We start from the raw sequence: 5,927 nt of genomic DNA, 5'->3' as shown, positions 1-5,927 counted from the left end.
TCCAGTTTGCTGAGTAGAGTGTTGGAAGCAATTTTGTAGATGACGTCGCCGAAGTCGAGGATCGGTAGGACAGTCAGTTTTACTAGGGTAAGCTTGGCAGCATGAGTGAAGGAGGCTTTGTTGCGGAATAGAAAGCCGATTCTTGATTTTATTTTCAATTGGAGATGTTTGATATGGGTCTGGAAGGAGAGTTTGCAGTCTAGCCAGACACCTAGGTACTTATAGGTGTCCACATATTCAAGGTCGGAGCCATCCAGTGTGGTGATGCTAGTCGGGCATGCGGGTGCAGGCAGCGATCGGTTGAAAAGCATGCATTTGGTTTTACTAGCGTTTAAGAGCAGTTGGAGGCCACGGAAGGAGTGTTGTATGGCATTGAAGCTCGATTGGAGGTTAGATAGCACAGTGTCCAATGACGGGTCGAAAGTGTATACAATGGTGTCGTCTGCATAGAGGTGGATCAGGGAATCGCCCGCAGCAAGAGCAACATCATTGATATATACAGAGAAAAGAGTCGGCCCGAGAATTGAACCCTGTGGCACCCCCATAGAGACTGCCAGAGGACCGGATAACATGCCCTCCGATTTGACACACTGAACTCTGTCTGCAAAGTAATTGGTGAACCAGGCAAGGCAGTCATCCGAAAAACCGAGGCTACTGAGTCTGCCGATAAGAATATGGTGATTGACAGAGTCGAAAGCCTTGGCAAGGTCGATGAAGATGGCTGCACAGTACTGTCTTTTGTCGATGGCGGTTATGATGTCGTTTAGTACCTTGAGTGTGGCTGAGGTGCACCCGTGACCGGCTCGGAAACCGGATTGCATAGCGGATTCGAGATGGTCAGTCACCTGTTTGTTGACTTGGCTTTCGAAGACCTTAGATAGGCAGGGCAGGATGGATATAGGTCTGTAACAGTTTGGGTCCAGGGTGTCACCCCCTTTGAAGAGGGGGATGACTGCGGCAGCTTTCCAGTCCTTGGGGATCTCAGACGATATGAAAGAGAGGTTGAACAGGCTGGTAATAGGGGTTGCGACAATGGCGGCGGATAGTTTCAGAAATAGAGGGTCCAGATTGTCAAGCCCAGCTGATTTATACGGGTCCAGGTTTTGCAGCTCTTTCAGAACATCTGCTATCTGGATTTGGGTAAAGGAGAACCTGGAGAGGCTTGGGCGAGGAGCTGCGGGGGGGCCGGGGCTGTTGGCCGAGGTAGGAGTAGCCAGGCGGAAGGCATGGCCAGCCGTTGAGAAATGCTTGTTGAAGTTTTCGATAATCATGGATTTGTCTGTGGTGACCGTGTTCCCTAGCCTCAGTGCAGTGGGCAGCTGGGAGGAGGTGCTCTTGTTCTCCATGGACTTCACAGTGTCCCAGAACTGTTTGGAGTTGGAGCTACAGGATGCAAACTTCTGCCTGAAGAAGCTGGCCTTAGCTTTCCTGACTGATTGCGTGTATTGGTTCCTGACTTTCCTGAACAGTTGCATATCGCGGGGACTGTTCGATGCTATTGCAGTCCGCCACAGGATGTTTTTGTGCTGGTCGAGGGCAGTCAGTTTAACGGATCTGGAACACAATGAGTTAGACGATGATTCTCAGTTTCAAAACCCCGGCAGCCAATCGCCATCAGCATATTTTTGCGGTAAGTCCATATAATTAATCACATACCCAAGAATATTTATATATTAAAAAACTAATAGTGTGGACTATTTTAAAAGCTATTTTTTGTATTTACAGCCGACATACAACCAAGAATGATAAAGGCTTCGTTATGGACAAATGACACAACGGGTGACTTGGATGCAATTCTCCCGTTCTGCACGAACGTTTTTTCCAGCACACCGCGAACTAAACGTCCCGACAACTCCCCCGGGAACCGCAACCCACTCGCTACACATTCTATGTCCCAACAACCAACGCATAACTGTAGCCCAAGTGCATTGCACAGAATCACCCCGGCCCAAGAAGGGCTACAGGGCTGAAAATGTACGGATTCTCTATGGAGACGGTATGAGACATTATACATTTGTTATTAGTTATACGTCTTTTATTAGTTATAGCTCTTTTGATAGAATATGTTAAAACAATGTCAAATAATATTTTTTCAGACTCCAACGAGACCGGCCCTGCAGAATCAGGAACGCTTGATGAAAAAAGTCTAGAGCCCTAGGTATCCACGATTCGTCAGACCAGCCACCGCCAAAAAATCTGAGGTATTTTAACTATGTGTTGTTAATATATTGTATTATACCTGAAATGTATTTGACATTTTATGTATCTAACATATTTTTATATTTAATAACCTATTTTGTATGTATTATTTTCTTTCAGACTCCTCCCAGGTGAAAAATGGCACAGAAGGCCACATACAGCTGGGGGATTCCGGCTCACCGAACATTCCCAATGAAACAACCAAAGCGGAGGATATCCCTGTTTTTAATGACATTTCAGAGGTTGACGACCAGTTATTCTGTGATGCGGCCAACCTTCTTGACCCCGACAATTCTATGGCGTCAACATCAGGATCTGAAATAGAACAAGCAAGGTTTTTCACATTATTTTCCAGGGCTTTGAAATCGAGGAACGTTTTGCTATACAAACGACTGGGGATTTTAATTGATAATTGAAACTGAACGATCTGTTAGACACGGCAAGAGATTATGGCGAACCACGTGATATCTTACAGTTGGAGATTTGTGGAGATAGCCTGCATAACACAGTATCTCTTATTTTACCCAATGGCGAAGCAGATCTTGAACAATTTATCGCGCTGCTAGAACGCCTTGTTCAGTCAAATGTAGCCGTCATAGCAGATCGGACCCTCAAGCTTGTAGTGCAAATAATACGTCAACCTCAGGGTGGTGGTGGGCTGAGAATGAAGCTTGATATCCTAATGCAGTCAGAAATCATAAGCAATAAAAGGGCCTACCTCATAAACGTTCACAATCCAGAAAATAAGCTATGTTTTGCAATAGGCCTAGCGCATTTACTTAACCCTGGATGTACTGATCTGACGGCATTGCAAAAGGCTAGAGAGCTCCAAACGGCCGTGGGTCTCGGTATACAGGATGCTGTGGCTTTCTCTGACATAGTCAAATTTGAAAACTTTCTGAATATCAAGATTGTGGTTTTGTACCACAGTAGAGCTAATGCAGCTCTCTTGAAGTTCCAAAACAACCCCCAACCGCATCCTCAGATTCTGTACTTTTATGTGCAAAACGAACATTACTACGCCGTTACCAACATCACGGCGTTCATAGGGGCACCATATGTGTGTCCATCCTGCCATACCGGCTACACCCGAAAGGGGTTATAACTGTTCAGTATGTCAGGATGCAGATTGCCCAATGCAGCCCTTAAACTTGACACCCTGTGAGGATTGCCACCGCACATGTCGTTCGACCTACTGTTACGAACAACACAAAATTGAAACATGGCACCCCAAGGCATGTAAATCTGTAAGCATTTGTGACAATAACAAGAAATGCCCAAAATGTAATTGCAATTACAACCTTAAAATAGATAGCCCTAAACCGCACGTGTGTGGAATCATACATTGTCCAATCTGTAAAGGGTCTTTGAAAAGCAGAGATGCTGAAGTGGTTCAAGGAGTACCACACGAGTGTTATATTCAGCCCTTGACTGAAGATGAACATTCAGATAAATATGTGTTCCATGATTTTGAGACAAATCAGCAATCGGGGGTTAATTTACCTATTTTTGGATCTACCATGACTTTCAAGGGGGAAAAGTGGTCGGCAGAAGGATCCAATTGTGCACTACTCTTTCTAAAACACTTTACAAAACCACAGTACAGTGTCATGTTTTGTCATTTATTATCATGTCTTGTCCCTGTGCTCCCCATTCTATTCGTTTCCCTCTGCTGGTCTTATTAGGTTCTTTCCCTCTTTCTATCCCTCTCTCTCCCCCTCCCTCTCTCACTCTCTCGCTCTCTCTTCTCTCTATCGTTCCGTTCCTGCTCCCAGCTGTTCCTATTCCCCTAATCATCATTTAGTCTTCCCACACCTGTTCCCGATCCTTTTCCCTGATTAGAGTCCCTATTTCTCTCCTTGTTTCCCGTACCTGCCCTGTCGGATCCTCATTTATATTCACCGTGCTGTGTCTATGTTTTGCCCTGTCGTGTCGTGTTTCCCTCAGATGCTGCGTGGTGAGCAGGTGTCTGAGTCTGCTAGGTTCAAGTGCCTTCCCGAGGCAACCTGCAGTTCTCGATCAAGTCTCCAGTCTGTTCTCGTCTTTACGTGTAGTATTATGCTTTTTGTTTTGTAATGTTTATTCTGGATTAAATACTCTGTTTTCGCCAAGTCGCTTTTGGGTCCTCATTCACCAGCATGACAGAAGGATCCGACCGAGGAATGGACCCAGCGACTACAGACGCTCGTAACACTGCCGTCGAGATCCAAGGAGCCATGCTCGGCAGACACGAGCAGGAATTGTCTGCTGCTCGCCATGCCGTGGAGAGCCTGGCCGTTCAGGTTTCCGACCTCTCTGGACAGTTCCAGAGTCTTCGTCTCGTGCCACCTGTTACTTCCTGGCCTGCCGAGCCTCCAGAACCTAGGGTTAATAACCCACCTTGCTACTCCGGGCAGCCCACTGAGTGCCGCTCCTTTCTCACCCAGTGTGAGATTGTGTTCTCTCTCCAACCCAACACATACTCTAGAGAGAGAGCTCGGGTTGCTTACGTCATTTCACTCCTTACTGGCCGGGCCCGAGAGTGGGGCACAGCTATCTGGGAGGCAAGGGCTGATTGTTCTAACAATTACCAGAACTTTAAAGAGGAGATGATTCGGGTTTTTGACCGTTCAGTTTTTGGTGGGGAGGCTTCTAGGGTCCTGGCTTCCCTATGCCAAGGTGATCGATCCATAACGGATTACTCTATAGAGTTTCGTACTCTTGCTGCCTCTAGTGACTGGAACGAGCCGGCGCTGCTCGCTCGTTTTCTGGAGGGACTCCACACAGTGGTCAAAGATGAGATTCTCTCTCGGGAGGTTCCTTCCAGTGTGGACTCTTTGATTGCTCTCGCCATCCGCATAGAACGACGGGTAGATCTTCGTCACCAGGCTCGTGGAAGAGAGCTCGCATCAACGGTGTTTCCCTGCTCCGCATCGCAACCATCTCCCTCCTCTGGCTCTGAGACTGAGCCCATGCAGCTGGGAGGGATTCGCATCTCGACTAAGGAGAGGGAACGGAGGATCACCAACCGCCTGTGCCTCTATTGCGGATTTGATGGACATTTTGTTAATTCATGTCCAGTAAGAGGCCAGAGCCCATCAGTAAGCGGAGGGCTACTGGTGAGCGCTACTACTCAGGTCTCTTCATCTAGATCTTGTACTACTATGTCGGTCCATCTACGCTGGACCGGTTCGGGTGCTACATGCAGTGCCTTGATTGACTCTGGGGCTGAGGGTTGTTTCATGGACGAAGCATGGGTTCGGAAACATAACATTCCTTTCAGACAGTTAGACAAGCCTACGCCCATGTTTGCCTTAGATGGTAGTCATCTTCCCAGTATCAGATTTGAGACACTACCTTTAACTCTCACAGTATCTGGTAACCACAGTGAGACTATTTCTTTTTTGATTTTTCGTTCACCTTTCACACCTGTTGTTTTGGGTCATCCCTGGCTAGTATGTCATAATCCTTCTATTAATTGGTCTTGTAATTCTATCCTATCCTGGAACGTATCTTGTCATGTGAAGTGCTTAATGTCTGCCATCCCTCCCATTTCTTCTGTCCCCACTTCTCAGGAGGAACCTGGCGATTTGACAGGAGTGCCGGAGGAATATCATGATCTGCGCACGGTCTTCAGTCGGTCCCGAGCCAACTCCCTTCCTCCTCACCGGTCGTATGATTGTAGTATTGATCTCCTTCCGGGGACCACTCCTCCTCGGGGTAGACTATACTCTCTGTCGGCTCCCGAA

General features: G+C 47.2%; 1 long non-coding RNA gene across 1 annotated transcript; it reads left to right on the top strand.

The window, feature by feature from the left end:
* The first annotated feature begins 1,731 nt into the window (after positions 1 to 1,731).
* LOC123993307 lies at positions 1,732 to 3,865 on the top strand. The gene is made up of 3 exons (XR_006831432.1): positions 1,732 to 1,996; positions 2,097 to 2,201; positions 2,320 to 3,865. It is a non-coding gene; the product is annotated as an uncharacterized LOC123993307 (long non-coding RNA).
* The last annotated feature ends 2,062 nt before the right edge of the window (positions 3,866 to 5,927 follow it).

This window comes from Oncorhynchus gorbuscha, linkage group LG02 (assembly GCF_021184085.1).
Source record: "Oncorhynchus gorbuscha isolate QuinsamMale2020 ecotype Even-year linkage group LG02, OgorEven_v1.0, whole genome shotgun sequence".
Classification (NCBI taxonomy): domain Eukaryota; kingdom Metazoa; phylum Chordata; class Actinopteri; order Salmoniformes; family Salmonidae; genus Oncorhynchus; species Oncorhynchus gorbuscha.
Note: the sequence above shows the minus strand (reverse complement) of the source record. Positions and strands in the feature narration are given on the sequence as shown.